This window comes from Balaenoptera physalus (genome assembly GCF_965194825.1).
Source record: "Balaenoptera physalus genome assembly, chromosome: 1".
In the NCBI taxonomy this organism is placed as follows: Eukaryota; Metazoa; Chordata; class Mammalia; order Artiodactyla; family Balaenopteridae; genus Balaenoptera; species Balaenoptera physalus.
Window position 1 is genome coordinate 56,086,519 of NC_138882.1, and position 18,059 is coordinate 56,104,577.

The 18,059-nt window shown below is 42.8% G+C and overlaps 1 protein-coding gene and 1 pseudogene across 2 annotated transcripts in view; both read left to right on the top strand.

The window, feature by feature from the left end:
• The window catches only part of ASTN1 (astrotactin 1), a 328,474-nt gene that overhangs the window by 46,934 nt on the left and 263,481 nt on the right, over window positions 1–18,059 (top strand). The gene's annotated exons all lie outside the window — the stretch shown is intronic.
• The window catches only part of LOC309638446 (casein kinase I pseudogene), a 40,726-nt pseudogene continuing 25,650 nt past the window's right edge, over window positions 2,984–18,059 (top strand). The window contains exon 1 of the transcript in view: window positions 2,984–3,031. The product of the transcript in view is annotated as a casein kinase I pseudogene (transcript). The remainder of the gene's footprint in view (window positions 3,032–18,059) is intronic.

Sequence of the window (18,059 nt, forward strand, 5' to 3'; positions counted from 1 at the left end):
TCAGGCAGCTCCATCCATCTAAGAGGATGGACAAGAACAACTTCTGGTGAATTGAGGGGAAGGTGTTTTTTAATAGGATCTGAAGAGTGAACTGTGTCATGTACTTTGACTAAAAAAATCCACTAAGTGCAAAATGGGGCTCAGAGTAGAGAAAAAACATTCAAGGAAAACTAAAATATGTAGCTTTTGTCTGCTCAAGGGACCTAACTGCCAGCCCCTGCAAGCCTCAGAGAGGAGGCTCCATGCTAGGACCTAGCAGTAACCTGGTCTGCCTTCACCACTCAGTGTCAAACACTTTAACATGGACCGGGCTCGTGCCAAACTCTCTGGGTGACACTAATCCCTGATTTAATTACCCTTGACAGTGTGTGATGGCCCTTAGCGAGCTAGGATCCCTAATGAGCTGCATCTTGGAGTTTTAGAGCACTACCTGAAGGGCGTGGCCCTCACCCAGGCTAACTCTGGACGGTGCAGAAAACCAGCTCCCATCTCAGGGACCTCAATGCAAGTGACAGGGCAGCATCTGGTGACCTGCAGAGTAATGCTTCGAAGTGGGGAGGTGACACATGATATTTTCCTGGCCCTAAATCATTAGCAAGTAAGTCCTGCAGGGGCAATTTTAAGAGTGTAGACATTATGTGCGTGCATGCCATTTTCCCTGCCAAGCAGTCATCTTCCGGAGGACAAGGACCATTTTGCTTTTGTGCTGCTCATTAAAAGTCTCCTTATTGACAGGGCTGGGTGGGAGGGTGGGCCTGCCGGTTATTCTGGAGGGATATCCTAACCTTATCACCAGGGTTACATAAACCATCCTATCTGGCAAGATTTAGCCCTGGTCTTCTTTGTTAACCATGGCAAGATTACTATTTTGAAAAAGGAACTTCAATAAGAGGAAATGTTAGAAAGAGAAACAGTCAAATGAATTCGAAAAAGTAGATGAGTTTGCAAAGTAAGGTTTAGCCATGAATGAGACTGTCTGTTCACAAGCTCTTATGACCTTGGGACAAAGCAGCATAGATCCTTTCCAACAACCTGCTTCTTTGTCTGCTGGGATCCTCAGATCCTACAAAAGCTGCTCTCCAGTCTTATTTCTGTATGTTTCATCTCCCTAACCTATTTGCCTGTCTTTAAACTGATTTTTAATTTGATGTTGAAGCTACAATTATCTCTTTCATTCATGTCTGGTCCCCAACATCCAGGATGTAAATTTCTCCCGTGGAATTCAGACCAACTTGTTCTGTGAACTCAATGATTATACAGCCCTGGAAATTATACCCTCATCCCTTACACGTGCCTACTGGGATTTTTAGTATTTCCTGAAGCTTACTCATTATTTTGTTTCCCCAGTAAGATTAATCCTATCATCTGGTGAAATGAGGCATCTTCATCTACTGGTCTTAAAGCCTGATAGTGGCACCATCTTTCCTTGGAGCTCGTTTTGCACTTTTGACAAACAGGGGCTGATTCTTTCTCTGTTCTTACATTCACACTTCTTTTTTGACTGTTTATCATATTCCTGTTTCATGCTGACGGGAAATTCCAACCTTTATTTTATTTTATTTTATTTTTTATTTTTATTTATTTATTTATTTTTGGCTGTGTTGGGTCTTCGTTTCTGTGCCAGGGCTTTCTCTAGTTGCGGCGAGCAGGGGCCACTCTTTATCGCAGTGCGCGTGCCTCTCACTATCGCGGCCTCTCTTGTTGCGGAGCACAGGCTCCAGATGCGCAGGCTCAGTAGTTGTGGCTCACGGGCCTAGTTGCTCCGCGGCATGTGGGATCTTCCCAGACCAGGGCTCGAACCCGTGTTCCCTGCATTGGCAGGCAGATTCTCAACCACTGCGCCACAAGGGAAGCCCCAACCTTTATATTATATTCAGAGCAGAGACAAGTGAGTGCTAGGTCCTAAGGTCAGTGGCTGATCCAGACTTTACTGCGTTGGGTTGCTAGTTCTACCCACTTCTCCAGTTTCTCTTCAATCCATTCTATAAAATTAAATGACTCTTTCCCTCAGTGCCCAAAAGGGTCCTTTTGATTCTTGTCTAATACCTAAAGAGTATAAACATACAGTTGAAATCACAGAGGAAAGAGAAGAGTCATTTTTTTACACATGTTTCTTCTAGATTTTAATTCAGAGTTGCTTATAAGATCTTGTATTTTGTGCATACACGTACAAACAGACACGTACCAACTTCAAAAATAGCTGTGGTACTGTGAGTTCCCCAAACTAAGGAAAATAATGTTTTCCAGTTTGCAGGCCTTTTAAAAGTAACTTATTTGACTTTTGAAAGCAATATGTGATAATCTGAGGGCAAAAATTTAACTCTCTAATAATATTTGACTTTTAGAATTTTGATTCAATTAAGCAAACGTTAAATGTGGTTTGCAGTTTTTGAATTTGGAAAGGCCAATCCCAGGCATAGAATTCCTATTGTGCATAATAAGAAAATTTGGGGTGAGTATAACTTACAGATTCAAGAATCTCTGGAGAGGCTTGTACAAAGGCAGAAATGGATACCTTTTTTGTTTTCTTTTTATGCTGTACTTCCAAGTTATGACTCCTCTTCAGGATTGTATTATTTGCTCAAATTCATCTAATGGCAAAATACTATGTGAATAACCTTAAATTCTTGTGTAGGGCTGCAACTAATAAATGCTGAAGGCCACTAAACCATTTTTGCTGTTCAATTAAATGTTACATTTGTATTATTATATTTTTTTATTAGAACTTGATGATTGCTTCACCAGGGCATTACGAGTCACTATTTGTAAAGAAATTGCATCTCTCTGGAATAAAGGTCATTTTCTGTTGGTGCATAAGTTGACGTGAAAAATTACAACTACAGCAAACATTTATGTTTTGGATCATATGCGTACAGGATGTGGTTGACCTGACAAACTGTTTAAATAAATCATCAAAATGGGCTCCATCCATCCATAGCTTTGAAAGAACTTGAGAGTGGAATTGTAAAACTGGGGGCCAAATATGTCGGATGGCTCTTGTGTGAGCAACCTGATTTACTGGATTGCCTGGGTAACTGTCAGGGATGCCCCAGGGATATGCAGAAGGGGCCTCTGGGCACTCAGATTCCTTCTACTGCAAGAAAGAGGTGAAGTGATTATAAAGAGAGGGTCATTGAATGGATACAAAGTCATATCCAGAGTTGAAGGACAGTATGATGGTTAGGATCTTGGGTTTCAGACCCAGATGCAGTGAGTCAGATGTGCCAAAGATGTTTGATTGTGGGGAAGGCATTGGGTGTGGGCAGAATGGCAGAAAACACTATGACATGGGTGAAAAATAGGCTTAGATATCAGGGAGACGATAAATGGGTGTTTCTTGAAATAAAAAGCATTAACCGTGGGGTCTTCTACAAAAAGCCACTTCAAAATTTTTAATTTAACATTTTAATTTTTTTAAATTAATTAATTCATTAATTTCTTTATTTGGCTGCCTTGGGTCTTCGTTGCTGCACACGGGCTTTCTCTAGTTGCGGTGAGCGGGGGCTACTCTTCATTGTGGTGCGCGGGCTTCTCATTGCCGTGGCTTCTCTTGTTGCAAAGCATGGGCTCTAGGCACGCAGGCTTCAGTAGTTGTGGCACGTGGGCTCAGTGGTTGTGGCTCATGGGCTCTAGAGTGCAGGCTCAGTAGTTGTGGCGCACGGGCTTAGTTGCTCCGCGGCATGTGGGATCTTCCCGGACCAGGTCTTGAACCCGTGTCCCCTGCATTGGCAGGTGGATTCTTAACCACTGTGCCACCAGGGAAGTCCCCTACATTTTAATATTTTTATAGAAGGTATTGAGACCATAATGAAATTTGTTTAGTGTGCAATCGACATTAAAGCCTTCCACATATAAGAATGTCAAGCCAGTAGAAATACATTTCAGAATATCAGAGAAGATTTAGATGAGGGAATTGAAAGATAACTTCCGTAAAAACTTAAAGCTTTTTTCTTTGCTGCCCACATAATTATGGCCTACCTGCACAAGGTTTGTCTGATGCTTCCAAGGATTGTTTACCACTCTTAATGCCTTTGATGCTTGTTGTATATGCTATTTATTTGACATGGGGCATATGCTAGCTTTAAAATGTTATTTACCTTTTTTTGTATATATGTTGAATCTCCAATCACATTGTCTTTTTCCTTGTGGTATGGTATCACTAGAACCTATCACAAAGCCCAGAATCCACTAGATCCTTAATAAACCATTAGTGATATTCTTGATGATTACTCTAGTTCAGATTCCCTAGAAAACAGGGCTTTAGGACCAAGTTCTAGAAAACAGGGCCTTAGGACCAAGTTCTGATGCTTTATTTGCAAGGCAAGGACCACAAAAGTAAGGAGAAGGGGAATGAGAAAGGGAAGAATGAGAAGAGATGTGAGATGATGCATTACCATCATGGCTGCTACTTCATGACACCAGCGAGAAGACACAGAAGGTCACTTGGCACACATTTTTGGCTCTGCCAAATGGGAAGTCTTTGGACACAGCTGTATCACACCCTGGAGCAGTCCATGGAAGGGAGGAAGGAGAGATTATTTATCTGCCTGGCTCCTTCCCATCTTCTATTTTTCATTGGTCAAAGTCTGCACCAGAGAAGTTAACTCCCCTGTGCTTCTGAGTTGTATCAACTGGCCCCTGCAGTAGCCACTCAGAAAGCCAGATCTCATACCCTGAAGTGTGCTGCTCCATCTGAGATGGAAATTGCAAGAGATGCCAAGACTCAAGGGGTCCAGCGGGTTAGCCTGGTTGTATGTCCCTAGCCAAGGTGGAAGTCTGTCACTCCCAGGCAGTAAGTGGTTGGTTCCAAACTGGTTTAGGTCAATTCATCTGCCACAAAGACAGCTGGGGTGGAGCAAGCAGCTGAGGGTCTCGGAGACAGGTGCAGCCAAGGGAGTCAGATGAAGTTAATAAGATATCTGATAGGATGATGATGATGATGATGATGATGATGATGATGATGATGATGATAAAGAACCACCACCAGCAAGAAATGGAGACAAGAAAGCACCAGAAGAGATCAACAAGAATCAACAAACAAGTAGAAGAAATATTTAATGTAAGGATAGGTTGAACACTCTTCCATTTAGGAAGGTGAAAGACAAGAGAAGTTCTAATTATATGAACATAGATTTGTTCACAGCATCTTGGAATATGACAAATAAGGGGCATCCCTTGAAGCTTGAAGGAGACTTAATTTGGGAGAAATGAAAGGGGGTATTGTTATGACTTAATATAGTGGGTGGTAAACACATAGACTATTATCCTCAGAGGTGTTACTGTCAGAAAATACAAACTGGTTGAAGAATAATTTAGGTAAATTTGTATTTTATGGAGCCATAATCGGCTACTAGGAGGAAATAAAGAGTGTTTAGGGTACTAGCCCTAACCTTTTGAGATTGAGATCACAAAAGACAGTAATGTGCTTCCTTTAATATATTTGGTGTCACTTTCAATGACTGAATCCTGGTCTCAGTGGATCATTGGTCTGAGCCAATATAAAGTGTTTTACGTATCTATTTTTATCACTAATATCCATAGTAATTTCAGGGACTTTTTGCCTTGGGGGAGAAGTGGAGGGTGCATCAGAACTGTTGTCTTCAAATCTAGGTAAGCATCCTGCATTCCTATAGAGGGTCGATGTTCACTTTAAGGATTACTCTGCCTTTGTCAATACTCAGTCTTTTAGCATTTAATTCTCCTCTACAAACCAGTGGGGAATTAAATGGGCAATCAATCCACTTGATCTTTGCATAGTCATCTGAAACACAAATATAATAAACTACATTAGTTTCATCATACTCATTCTGAACTCTAGTTCTTTGCTTAAGTTAATCTCTGTACTTGGATTTTCTTCTCTCTCTGTTTATCCAAATCCATGCACTGAAAGGCTTAGGCCAATTCCCATTTCTCCATAAAACCTCTGACCACTTCATTCCTCATGGCCTTTCACTGCTTTAAATCATATGACATTTATTATCTTTATCATAAATACTCAGCTTTAGGCTCTCCTGAATTGGTTACTAATCACTTTGTACATAAATCACCTTGCTCTAACTAGATTTGAAGCCCTGTTGAGAGCAGGAGTGAGGTCGCCTGGTACTCTCAGGTAGGCCCCACCTGGAGGCACAATGCCAGGCACTTAGTTGTTGCTTGGTGAACACTTGCTGGGTAGCAGGTTGGCAGGTGAGAAGAGTGTGTGTGTGCTGCCATCCAGACAGACTCGGGACAGTGGGCGGCTCACTGTAGCTCCAGGTGAAAATGCTCCCTCATTGCTTTTGGATAATGAAAGCAGTCCTTAATTTTCACTGAGAGTAATAAAAGTTACTGCCCCTTTCAGTGGTGCTAACTCACTCCCATTCCCCCTCCTCCTCTATCAAAACATGCCAGGGAATCCTAAAGACCTTCTAATTGATCATAAAGAGAACTTTTACCTGATTTTAAAAAAAGAATTTGCCTTCCCTACCTTTGTCCTCTTGTTCCTCTGGGCAGTGGCTTCTGTGGTAGCTGTTAGCAAAATGCTTCAGGCAATATACATCAGATAGAGAAATCCCTCATTACTACATTCCTCCCAAGCTCAAATCTGAGATGATACTACCGAGGTTAGCCAAAGCAACATCAAGCTCACACACCTTCACCAAATCTGCGATGGGGTCTCGAGAGCCTTCATCTTTTTTCTTTTGGAGTGAATTTGGAGGGAGGGGATCCATCTGCAATAGGAGGCCGAGGAAAGACTGAAGTGAGAATGACTTGAACAATTTGGCCTGGAACATGCTATTGAACTTCTATCAGCCCCAGTTTCATTATCTCCCAGACGCTTCTTGTGAGGATGGAGTGAGATGAAAACACATAAATGCAGGGCAAGTGAGGAGAGTTGGGGCTCCACTGGCAGGTTGAGCCTCCTACCCAGGATTCTGGCTACCTGCTTTAAGCTCATGTGTCCATCTGGCAGGGAGAAGATAATGAACTTGCCCTGTGCTTCTTAGAAAGAAGACGGTGGTTTACTTGGAAGGAAGAGTCAAGCCCACAGTGGGAAGCAGCTGTTAAAGCCCTGAGATAATCAGATATGCAGCTGCAAGGCTTCCTTGAAAACATCTCTATCAGAGAGAACAAAATTAAATACCCTTAAATCAAACCTTTTACACAATGGACCTGTCCCTTCCTAGGCAAGATGGAAACAGACTCACAACTCTGGGGTTTAATTCTTACTTCTCGTCTCCTGACTGATCAGCCACTGAATTTGGTTTCCTGCCTGGGGTTAGCTCACAAGTGGATGCTGAGGCCTCCTGATGTCTTGGCCATGCCAATTGCTTGCTGCACCACTGACCAAGATGTAATCAGCTCACAGAGCCAGGGTGGGTAAGATGCAGCTTGAAATGAATAGCTGCTGTCGAGAAAGTCTAATGTCAAGAACCCTGAACTCTTAACACAAAAGAAGAAGTAGGCCATGGGCCACTGGGAGCCACTGGGTTGGGGTGAGGAAGATGGGGTAGGAATGTGAGGGTCTACCTTCCATGATCTGTGATCACCATCTTTGGGATGCTGGCTTAGGGTTGTGTATTTTGGAGCCTCTGTTGCCTATCTCGTCTGTAAAAAGGGAAAAATAGTACCTACCCTACTTCCTCTCTGGGGTTCTGATGAGGAGCAGAGGTTCCAACATATGTGCAAGAACTCAGTAAAGCATAAAAGGTGTTGGGCAGTTGTTGGATATTAATTGTCATTAGTGGAAATGAAAGTCCAATAATGATTATTATTTGGTCAATTTTTCTCCTTTGTTGTAAATGAATGCTTTGAAAATTTTTGTGCAAATTTGTGTTGACGTTCCATACTTCCCACTGACTGTTGAAATGAAGCCATATCATGTACCGTGAGGGTTTGCTTAGGACCACTGACAATGCTTTCTATTCAGCATATATTGGTTTCCTTGACTCCCTCTATGAAACCTTGCAGAAGAATGTTTCTTCACTCCCAGCTGGTAACTGACCCTATGGTCAAGTCCAGTTGCACGTGGTTATGTGTGGTTTTAAAATAAGTGAGGCAGAGACTACTGCACTGGGCGTTCCCTGAGATGTTGAGAGGTGTCCTTGAAGCCGGGGGCTAGCGTTCCAAGGAATACTTCAGCCATGGTCATCCCTAGAAGGAAGAAGGGGGAGGGGTCCAGAAGAGGCAATGCAGTTTAGTGTTTTGATTCTCACTATCTCATTGGATCTTCTCTCTCAGCCTTTCCCATAATTTATTGCAAGCAGCTTGAGAAGACCTTTTAGATCCTGGGCATTTCTGCCTCTTGTTCCTTGCAATAAGGAGGATAATTCCTGTCACCTCCCTTGCGGGAATTCAGTGAATCTGATGAGTTAGGTAATGTCTAGACAGAACGCTGGCCCCTGTGAAGTAAGAAGGAGTGTAGGGTGGCCAAATGCAAAAAAAAAAAAAAAAAAAAAAACAAGAAAAAAAACCCCCAAGGGGTGACATGAGTGGTCAAATCACCAGGATGAGGAGTGTGGCCCTAGCCTGACCAGCAGGCATCTGAGCTGAATGTGGAGTTGGGGGCCGGTGAGGGGGGGGATAGGGCAGAGAGAGATGGGAGTGTCCCCACTTGACTCCTTAAAAATCTTCTCTCTAGCACCCTTGACCTTGCAAGTTGAGGCTCGGCCCTGCTGCCACATTCTAGCACCAATCAAGTACTTCTGAGCTGCTGGTGCACCGCTCCGGTGTCCCTGGATATTATGACTAATAGGGTTGAAGCAAAGACAGCTCCACTCTCTGAGTTTTGCTTTGAGTGGCATCGTGCTCTGCCTCTCGAAGAATTGGCGCGACGTGGCTCCTGTCACTTCTGGTCCCCATCTCCCTCCTACTCCAAGCCTCTGGCTGTCCACATTAACTCATGGGGCCTTCTCTCAGTCCCTCTGTAACACAGGGCTTACCCTCACCACCTCCTCACTGCAACTTGTTTTAAAACCACTTTGGCTCAAGGAGAATGGGATTTGGCAGGTAACAGTAGGGTTCCCGTCGATCTCTTTTTTAACCCAATAACCCCAAAGTGCTCCAGGTAGCAGCAGTACGTCTTTCCCTCAGCTTTTATGCCTCTGCTCGAGCCAAGAAATGAAAGTGCCAGCTCTGTGCTACGTGGGTCGAGAGGTCCTCTCGTTTGCTTGCATCCGCTTCAACCCTGTCGACAGTATCTGTGAGCTCTTCTGTTCCGCCAAAAGGGAACCATTCCCGTTCTCCCCCAGCTTCAAACTTGACACGTTTAACCTCCCTCCCGGGTTAAATCTGGGTCCTCACCACAAAACCCAGACTCTTGAAAGAGACATGCAGAATATACGCCATAACCTGTCTTTTCACCTAATGTCAAGGCCTCTCGGATGTGAAAGCTAATAGAAGCTTTGGAAGAGCTGGAGGAAGGGAAGGAGACGGAGGCGGAAACTGTAACTTTCCCAGAGCATTTCTTTTCTGCTACGAGTAGTAAAATGCTATCTCCCTGAATTTTCACCCCAAACCTCATAAAATGTCAGAGTGGGCAGATGAGAAACTTGAGGCTCAGAGGCGATAGCAGCTTGCCCACCATCACATGGCCATCCCACTGCACACCCAGGTCCATCTGACCTCAAGGGCCATGTTTCTCCAAAATGCCCTTTTCCTGACTTCAGGGTCACCTGGGCTCATCCTTTCATTTCCCTGCTGAGCAAACAGGGTGGGTATCACCTGTTCAATGTCACTGGCCTTTTTTTAAGGAGCATGTATCTCTTGATCTTTTACCCGGTGTCCTTCCTATAAGGCACCTAGAACTCCCTTCACCTCTGCAGGATTATGAGGATGGCTGGTGGCCCTATCTCTGAGTCATGATTGCAATTTGAAGATCCTCATAAAGCTCACATGTGGTTTACATAGTGTGTGAGGTCAACGCCGATGTCTGACACTGGCAAGGCTGCTCCTTATATGAAGAAGACAGCAGCAGCAGTGACAAAAATAAACTAAACCAAAAACAAACAAAACCGTGATCACAGGACAGATTGGTGTTAGATCTGCTGAGCTCAGTTCAGAAGAGAGAGAGGGGTCCTTGCTAAGGATCCCTACCAGGAGGCAGGAGCCTGTGCCCCGGAACTGTCTTCATCCAGTACAGCTGGAACACATCGTCCGGTCAGGTGGAAGCCCTCTTTCTAATGGCTGGGCATTTCTAATGGATGGGCTTCTCCCATCGAATTCCTGCAGCTAAGAGGAAAGCTAAGGCAGACACCAACTTAGCAAAACTGAGAGGCAGAGCCTGTGTGAGTGAGATAAGAAGGGTGAAACTCATTGTAGAAGGAAGTGCTGTCTTTCTGCAATGGAGGGCCCTCCTGTGTCTGGGAGTCATGAATATTGCATCAAAATAATAAGCTTATTTAAGAAAAGGAAAAAGAAACCCAGGAGCTGAGAGAATTAAATAACTCCTGGGAACTAGCCTTAGGAAGGTCTTTTCAGTTTGATTGTGGAAGTAAGTTTCTGTCAGGGTTTTGCCTTGGATTTTTAGCTTTGTGTGAATCCAGATCAAGAAAACCCCTTTGGGATGCCTGAGGGGAGGAGAAAGCCCTTTGTGGAAAGAGGGTGGGCGGGTGACTTCATAGCCAGTGGGGCTCAAGGGCACTGTCAAGCTTCTCAATGCCTGGTTTCCATACTATCTTTATGCAAAATTTCCCAATGTTTAAATTTCATCCGGGTAGTTGAGAATGTTTTAAGGTGAGTATCATTGTTGCAGCTCAGCATTTTAATACTTCAATTAAATATCAAGGCATCACACAAACATACTTCTAGGGCACTTTCCAGCACAAGGTCAGAGATAGGAGCTCCACTGCTGCTCCATTTTCCAGCTCTGAGGCCATAGTGCTGCTTCTTTTGGTGTAAAGTGGAGCAACTAAACATCAGCAAAACATTACTGCTTTCCGGTTCCACATAGAATAGGGAGAAGGAGGCTGTTTCCTGGATGACTTAACAAGTTTTTGGCCATGGCTCTCTAGGGGACTGCAGCAAGGTACCTGGCTTCTGTGCGAGGGAAAGGGTTCTTTCAACAGTTCCCTGCCACAACTGCCCTATTTAATTTCCCTGCTATTTTAGGACTGAGGGGTAGCTTCTGCTTGATGATAGACAACAAGAAGATGCAGGTTGTTAATGGACATACTTGGGGCAGTTCTTTGTGATATTGAGAATGAGGCAAAGTGGAAGGAGGAGCAAGAATAACTACAAAAGGCAGAAGGAAAGGTAAAGGAAGCACAGAGGCATTAAAAATAGTCCGGAGCTAAATCTGCATTGTTCTGTGTGGGCAAGGCCATTCCAGGAGTATATGGAGCTCTAGGAGAACTGGCTCCCAGAATTCAGCTGGTTTCAGCTTTCAAGTTGTTCAAATGAGTGGAAGGTTTGGGAGAAAAGAAGGAGAGGAGGAGGGGGAACCAAAATACCCTTTGCATTTCTGCAGCTTCATTTGAGTTGAGAAGGGCTCTTTAGCCAGAGCCTCCAACCAGAACCTTGTTTCCATGGCAACCCACTTGCAGCCTGCAAAGCTGTGACAGCCCACTCTGGAGCTAGTGTTGCCGAACCAGAAAATGGAATGGGAGAAGTTTGGTTTCCTGGATTATTAACATTAAATATATTCACATAGTGGTATGTAGGAATCTGTATTCAGTAGTGAATGCCGTTTTTCTTCCTTGACCTTAAACATAAATTCTTTGCATTTATTTAGCATTTACTAGGCACCAGCACTGGGTAGGTTCTGGGGATAATGTGGTGAATAAGAAATAGCCTTTGACATTGATGAGGCTACCACCCCAGGAGATCTGTGGCATTCAGCATTTATGTTCTGGGCATTGCACCAGCACAGAAGAGGGCATAGCTAACTTTGATAGGGGTTAGGAAGGCATCCCAGTGATAATGACATTCAAAAACTGACAAAGAAGTGAGTAGAAGTTTTCCAGGTGGAGAATGAGAAGAAGGGAATTCCTGTGGGAATAATATCTATTAAGTAGGAAATAAAGCAAATTATGATTTTGTTTCTTGACATGTCTTTGAGACACCCCCCTATCCCCCATTAGATTCTGCCCCCTCTGGAGCTTCTGCCCACCAGCTGTTGAGGTTCTGGCTGCAGCATTACTACTTTGGGTTGATTTAAAGCCTGTGGGCTGACAGAATTTCCCAATCTTTCATGGGGCTCACTCATACACTCGCTTTATGGGAAAAATGCATTTCTAGCATTATGTAGAAAGATAATACTGGTAAACCAAATGACATGAGGGGCTTAGAGGGTGGTTAGGGCTGATTTTTAAAGACAGCTTATAATGATCTATTTGAAAACTCTTTTGTTTGGGGATTAGAATACTTTCTCCCTAAGACATTCCACCATTTGTTTGACTCTTTGCGTAATGACTTTTTTAAAGAGAGACATACCTGTTCTGAACTACTTTAGTGGTCTTTAACTAGCTGGTTTCTTTAAGCTCCTAGAGCTATACTAATTTGCATACTGACACCAAGAATATAAATATAAATTACTTCTCTCAGAGCACTGGAGAGCAAGGCTCACCTCAGTAATATTCCACAGAGCCCCCCTAGGATCAGTGCCAGTCATCCTGTGAACACTCCGTGCATATTAATTGATGATAATTGAAAAATAACACCCATCATCCTTAAAGAAGAAAATCACCTCAACTGATGGCACTTTTATCCAAAGACTCTTTTATTACCTAGATTCACTAAATAATCAGATTGTCATTATCACACTCAATATTACCACAGTACTAATATATATTTAGTCTTTTATTCATTCACTCAACAGCTATGTTCAACACAATGTGGTGGGGATATAAATAGGAAAAAGAACAAGTCCTATTCTGAAGAATCTTACAATTTACTGTGTTTATGGAAGGTAGGGTGGAGATGTATAAATAAATGTAATACAGAACAAAATGAAGTAGTTGCTGGGTGTGTATATGTGTGTATATATATATGTGTGTGTGTGTATATAATGAGAGAGAGAGATCTAGCACTGTGCCTCACAACACGTTTTGTAAGTGTAAAATGATTGATAGGATAAATATACTGTAAACATTCATAAAAGAAATGATTCATTTTGTTGGGTGTCCAGGGCTTTCAGGAGAGAAAGGCTTTATAGAGAAAATAACATCTATGTAGAATTTCAAAGAATGAGGGCTATTTTGTAGGTATGGAGGAGAAGGGCAATCTAGGTTGAGGAAACAGCCTGAGCAAAGGCTGGGAGGTGGGCTATGATGGGTGTGCCTGGGAAACAGTGAATGGTCCAGTGAGGAGGGATACAGTGTGAGACTCCTGGAAATCAGGCACTTGGCTTTGGAGAATCTTGAACACCATCATGCCTCAAAGTTTGGATTTTATTTTTATGGTGGGGGGTGGGTAGGCAGAAATGAGTAGCCAGTGAAGATGTTTGAGGAGGGAATTGATGCTGTATGCTTATTGCTTATTGTCCGTGTGCTCTCAGTAGAACACAGCCTCCACCAGGTGAGGCTTGTTGTCTGCTTTGTTCACTCATACACCCCAAGGGCTAACCCAGGCCTGGCACACAGCAGATCTTCAGTAGATAGCTGGTGAATGGGATTCTACCAGGGCTTTAAGAATTTGTTTCTGGGCATGATGAAAAAGTTAGGAAACGGGAAGGATTTCAGAAAGGAGAGGCAAGGTAGAAAGCTTTTCCAGAAGCTCAGATGAACACCTACGAGACTGAAGCTGAGAGTCACATGAGAAAGGACAACTGTGAATGGGGATCTGAGGAAAGCACCAGAGGAGTTGGTCACTGAGTGACTGTGAGGGTGAGGGTCAAATATGTCCCCTGCATGATTAAAGATAAACAGTTGGCTAGGACTGCCATTAACCAAGGCTCAGAACTCCGAGGGAGGAGTTGCCTGAGGGTGGGGAGAAGCTGAGAAGAGAAAGACAATGGTTTTGCTTTTGGAAAAGTTGAATTTGATGTGCACTTGGGAAATTCATGTGGACACTCAAAGGGACAGTTGGGGAGTGGAGCTCAGTTTGGGACAGGAGGACTGGAGTGAAGGATGTGGGAGTCATTAGGATAAAGGTAATAATGAAAATGCAGACAGTAGGGGCCCTGGGTCTCTGGGGAGGGCATGGAGAGCCAGACTGACAAGGATGGGACACAGAATCTGAGGAAGGCTTGCTTTGCATAGGTAGGAAATTCAAAAGCTTGAGAATTGGGAAGCCAGGACAAAATTAGGAAAACGGAGAGTCAAAGAAGTCAGGAGAGTGTTTTCTGATTGAGAATGTGACCAAATAACTGAGTCTGGTCAAAAACCATGCAGGGTGAAGACTGGTAAGAGCCCACTGGGTTAGATAGTCAAGAGGTACTAGTCATGTCAGTAGAATGATGGAGGCGAAACATTACAGAAAGATGAAAATGTTGGCTGACATAATGGATCACAAATGCAGAGTGCTTCTTTAAGAAATTTGGCAATGAAAAGAAGGAGGAGGGTTTGGCTTCAGAGGAAATTAGAGTTGAGGAAAGACATTTTTTATGAAGGAAAGTGAGCTCATGAAGAGGGAAGCTTTTATGTAACAACAATAAACTCTTAGTTGTTTCTATAATATAGGAAAAGTATTCTGATTTTGAGAAAAGTAGCAGAAGACACCTTTCATCTACACATGAAATACAGTAATGCATCTGAGCACAATTTTAATGTGATAATGTCAAGCACGATACATAAAGATGATGTTTAGTCTTACTAATAATGATCAATTTATCAGTCTCAAATTTTATCTACGGAAAGAGGGCTTCTTTCTGTAAATGCTGTGAGGTTGGAGAGGTGGTGACATCATGGTCTGTTTGTCCCTGTCTCACCATTGCCTGGTGGTGGCTGCATAGTTCCAAGGAGGAAAATCAGGTCAGACAGAGTGAGAACTTGGTAGTCCTAGATTTGGGTTTCACCGAAGCGTTAGGAATTCTAGGTGTTGAGGTAATTTGGAAGGTCATTGGATCTTTCTCCTTGTCCTCCAGAAGATTTCCATGAAAAGTATTTCAGAATTATAATGTCCTGCCCAATGTTAATGTGCCTGGGACCTACAGTGGTAGTGGTATTAGTTTATATGGGAAAGGATCTCATGGAATTTTATGTGATTGCTTTGTTTTGACCAGGTAGAGAGTAGAGTTAGCATAGAAACAAATGGAAAAACATTTCCCCCCTTTTTTTCTTAACCAAATAATATAGCCAAATAGAAGCAAGTAAATTTTTTTATCCCTTTCCTGAAAGTTGAAGATTTTATCTTGTCCTGTGTCTTCAGAGTAATAGGAAAGAACTACTGTTATAGAAACATGAAGTTGGCTGAAATGTGAGCAGAAAGGATTCTACACATTTCAAGGCCCTCTTGATACCAGAATCTTACAACCACCATGAATAGATTAACCTGGGTATCTGGATATATCATTGAATGGAAAACCACACTGGCAATACAAAAATGCTTAGTTTTTTTGTTTTTTAAATCTTTCAAAAACAGGACTAAAAGACAACTGCACATAAATGATGAAAGCAACATTGATGCAAGTGCACTGAGAAATAGAAGTGGACAAAATATCTGAGTAGGGGAGTGGTTGAATAAACTATGCCTCTCTAAAGTCATCATATGCAGTATTTAGCATATTCAGAAACATGGAGGAAACCCAATTAAGATGTTCCACGGAAAATCCAGGATACAAATCTCTATGTAGTATGACACAAGTTTTATAAAATTAAATGCTGCACATATAGATATATTTGCACAGAAAAAGACCTGAAGGACTATTATACCCCAGAAATGTTAATGATAGTTATCTATGGTGATAGGATTATGAATAATAATTATTTTGCTCTTTATATTTTAGGTACTTTCCAAGTTTTATATAATGAGGTTACTTTATTTTTATAATTATAAAAATTGTTTAAACCTGAACTTCAATCTCACAAAAGTGTAACTGCACATGTGTTTCCCCATATGTGTCTTTCCATTTCATTTTCACCAGGATAGGGTCTGGATTTGGGGGGCCTAAATTTATAACCCCTGTGGTCTTGTGTTTATATTCAAACCTCAGTATGAATCAGAACAGGCTCTGTTTAGACTCTGGACTAGAGCAAACCAGAACTGACGTGTTTACGAGCTATTTCCCTGTGGGTGAAATGGGTGGGCATCAAGATTGGGGAGATGCTGGTGTTACTCCTGGTCTGCTGGGCATGGAAGGGGCTGCCATGCCTCCTGCGCCTCTCCCTCATCTCCCTCCTCCCGTGCCCTTACTCTTATTCCTCCCTCTCCTCCCCTTCCTCCCTTCCCTCCTCCTTTCCATTCTCCCTCTCCTCCATTCTTTCCTCCTCCGCCTCTTTTCACGGGCTCTGCTTCTCTGCTGGCCAAGTGCTCCATTGCTGTGTTTGAACCACATGCACTGGAGGATAAAGAGCTGGCTCAGGAAAAGTTCACAGGCATCATTTATAAAAATGCACCAGGAACCAGAAGAAAGGCAAAAACGAGCCTTTTGACTGTGGCCACCCAAATCAGGCCATTTAAAAACTTGATTTAAAAAATGTATGCTTGTGGTAATGAAACTGTTGCGCATCTGTTTTTTGTTTTTGTTTTTTAATACATTTATTTATTTATTTATTTATGGCTGTGTTGGGTCTTCGTTGCTGCACACGGGTTTTCTCTAGTTGCGGCGAGCGGGGGCTACTGTTCCTTGCGGTGTGAGGGCTTCTCATTGCAGTGGCTTCTCTTGTTGTGGAGCACGGGCTCTAGGTGCGCGGGCTTCAGTAGTTGTGGCACATAGGCTCAGTAGTTGTGTCTCGCGGGCTCTAGAGTGCAGGCTCAGTAGTTGCTCCGTGGCATGTGGGATCTTCCCAGACCAGGGCTCGAACCCGTGTCCCCTGCACTGGCAGGCGGATTCTTAACCACTTCGCCACTAGGGAAGCCCGCGCATCGTGACTGTGGTGGTGGATATGTGAAACTACACGTGATAAAACTGCATAGGATAAACACACACACACACAAGTATAAAAGAGGAATTCTGAATAAGATCAGTGCTTTGTTTGAGTGTCAGTATCCTGACTGTGATACTGTACTATAGTTTTGCAAGATCTTACCATTGGGGGAAACTGAGTAAAGGACATGTGCTATCTCTCTGTATTATTTCTTACAACAGCATGTCATGCTACAGTTATCTCAAAATAGAAAGTTCAATTAAAAAATAAAAAGTATGTGTTAGCCATTCATGTCTTGTAAGAGCCATTGTCCAAATGGCTTAAGATTCTGCTCTGATAGTAAGAACAAAGGGTTTTAGACAAATATCCATTACAAAATTATTATGCTTAGGCACTATGCTAACTAAGCACTTTACATTATTTTCTTTTAAGAAGTTCATCAACCTTATGATGGGTATTATTGTCCTTATGTGACATATAAGGAAACTGAGGCTCAAAACATTAAGTAACTTGCCATACTCTCCCAGCTAGTAATTGCAAAGTAAGGAACCAACCCAGGTGGTCTGGCTCCAAAGCACACACACTTAATCCCTAAGCTATACTCCCTTTGTGTTCTATCAGGTAAAACGTTTGCCTTGAATGATATTTAACTCAGGTAGGTAGGGGGTGTCTTGTCTCTTCCCAGACATCATTTCTTGGCATCGATCCTTTGGGGCTGTTCCCCTAAGAGTTTATCTAAATACTTACTACACTTATTTATATGACCAATTTTACTATCTCTAGTTTACTATATCAAATTTTACTATCAAGTTTATTCCCTGCTATGTAGAGAGTTATGTGTTTTTAAATTGAACTCACTCTCTTAGGTTTCTTTAAGAAACTCCCCACTCCCTTTCCACCCACTAAAGAATTATGGAGATGAGGTGGGGCTTGTCTATACACTCTGTTAATGCAGGGTATGCGATGGAATATGGATGAACCCTGTAGCCGGAACTAGGAGAGTGCAGCAAGGTTGGGAGGGCCTGAAAACTGGTATCAGGGCAGAGCTCAGATTCTGGAACAAGGGTGGTGGTTGAGCACATGTGAATGAGAGCAAAGAAGTGAGTTTAAACCAGG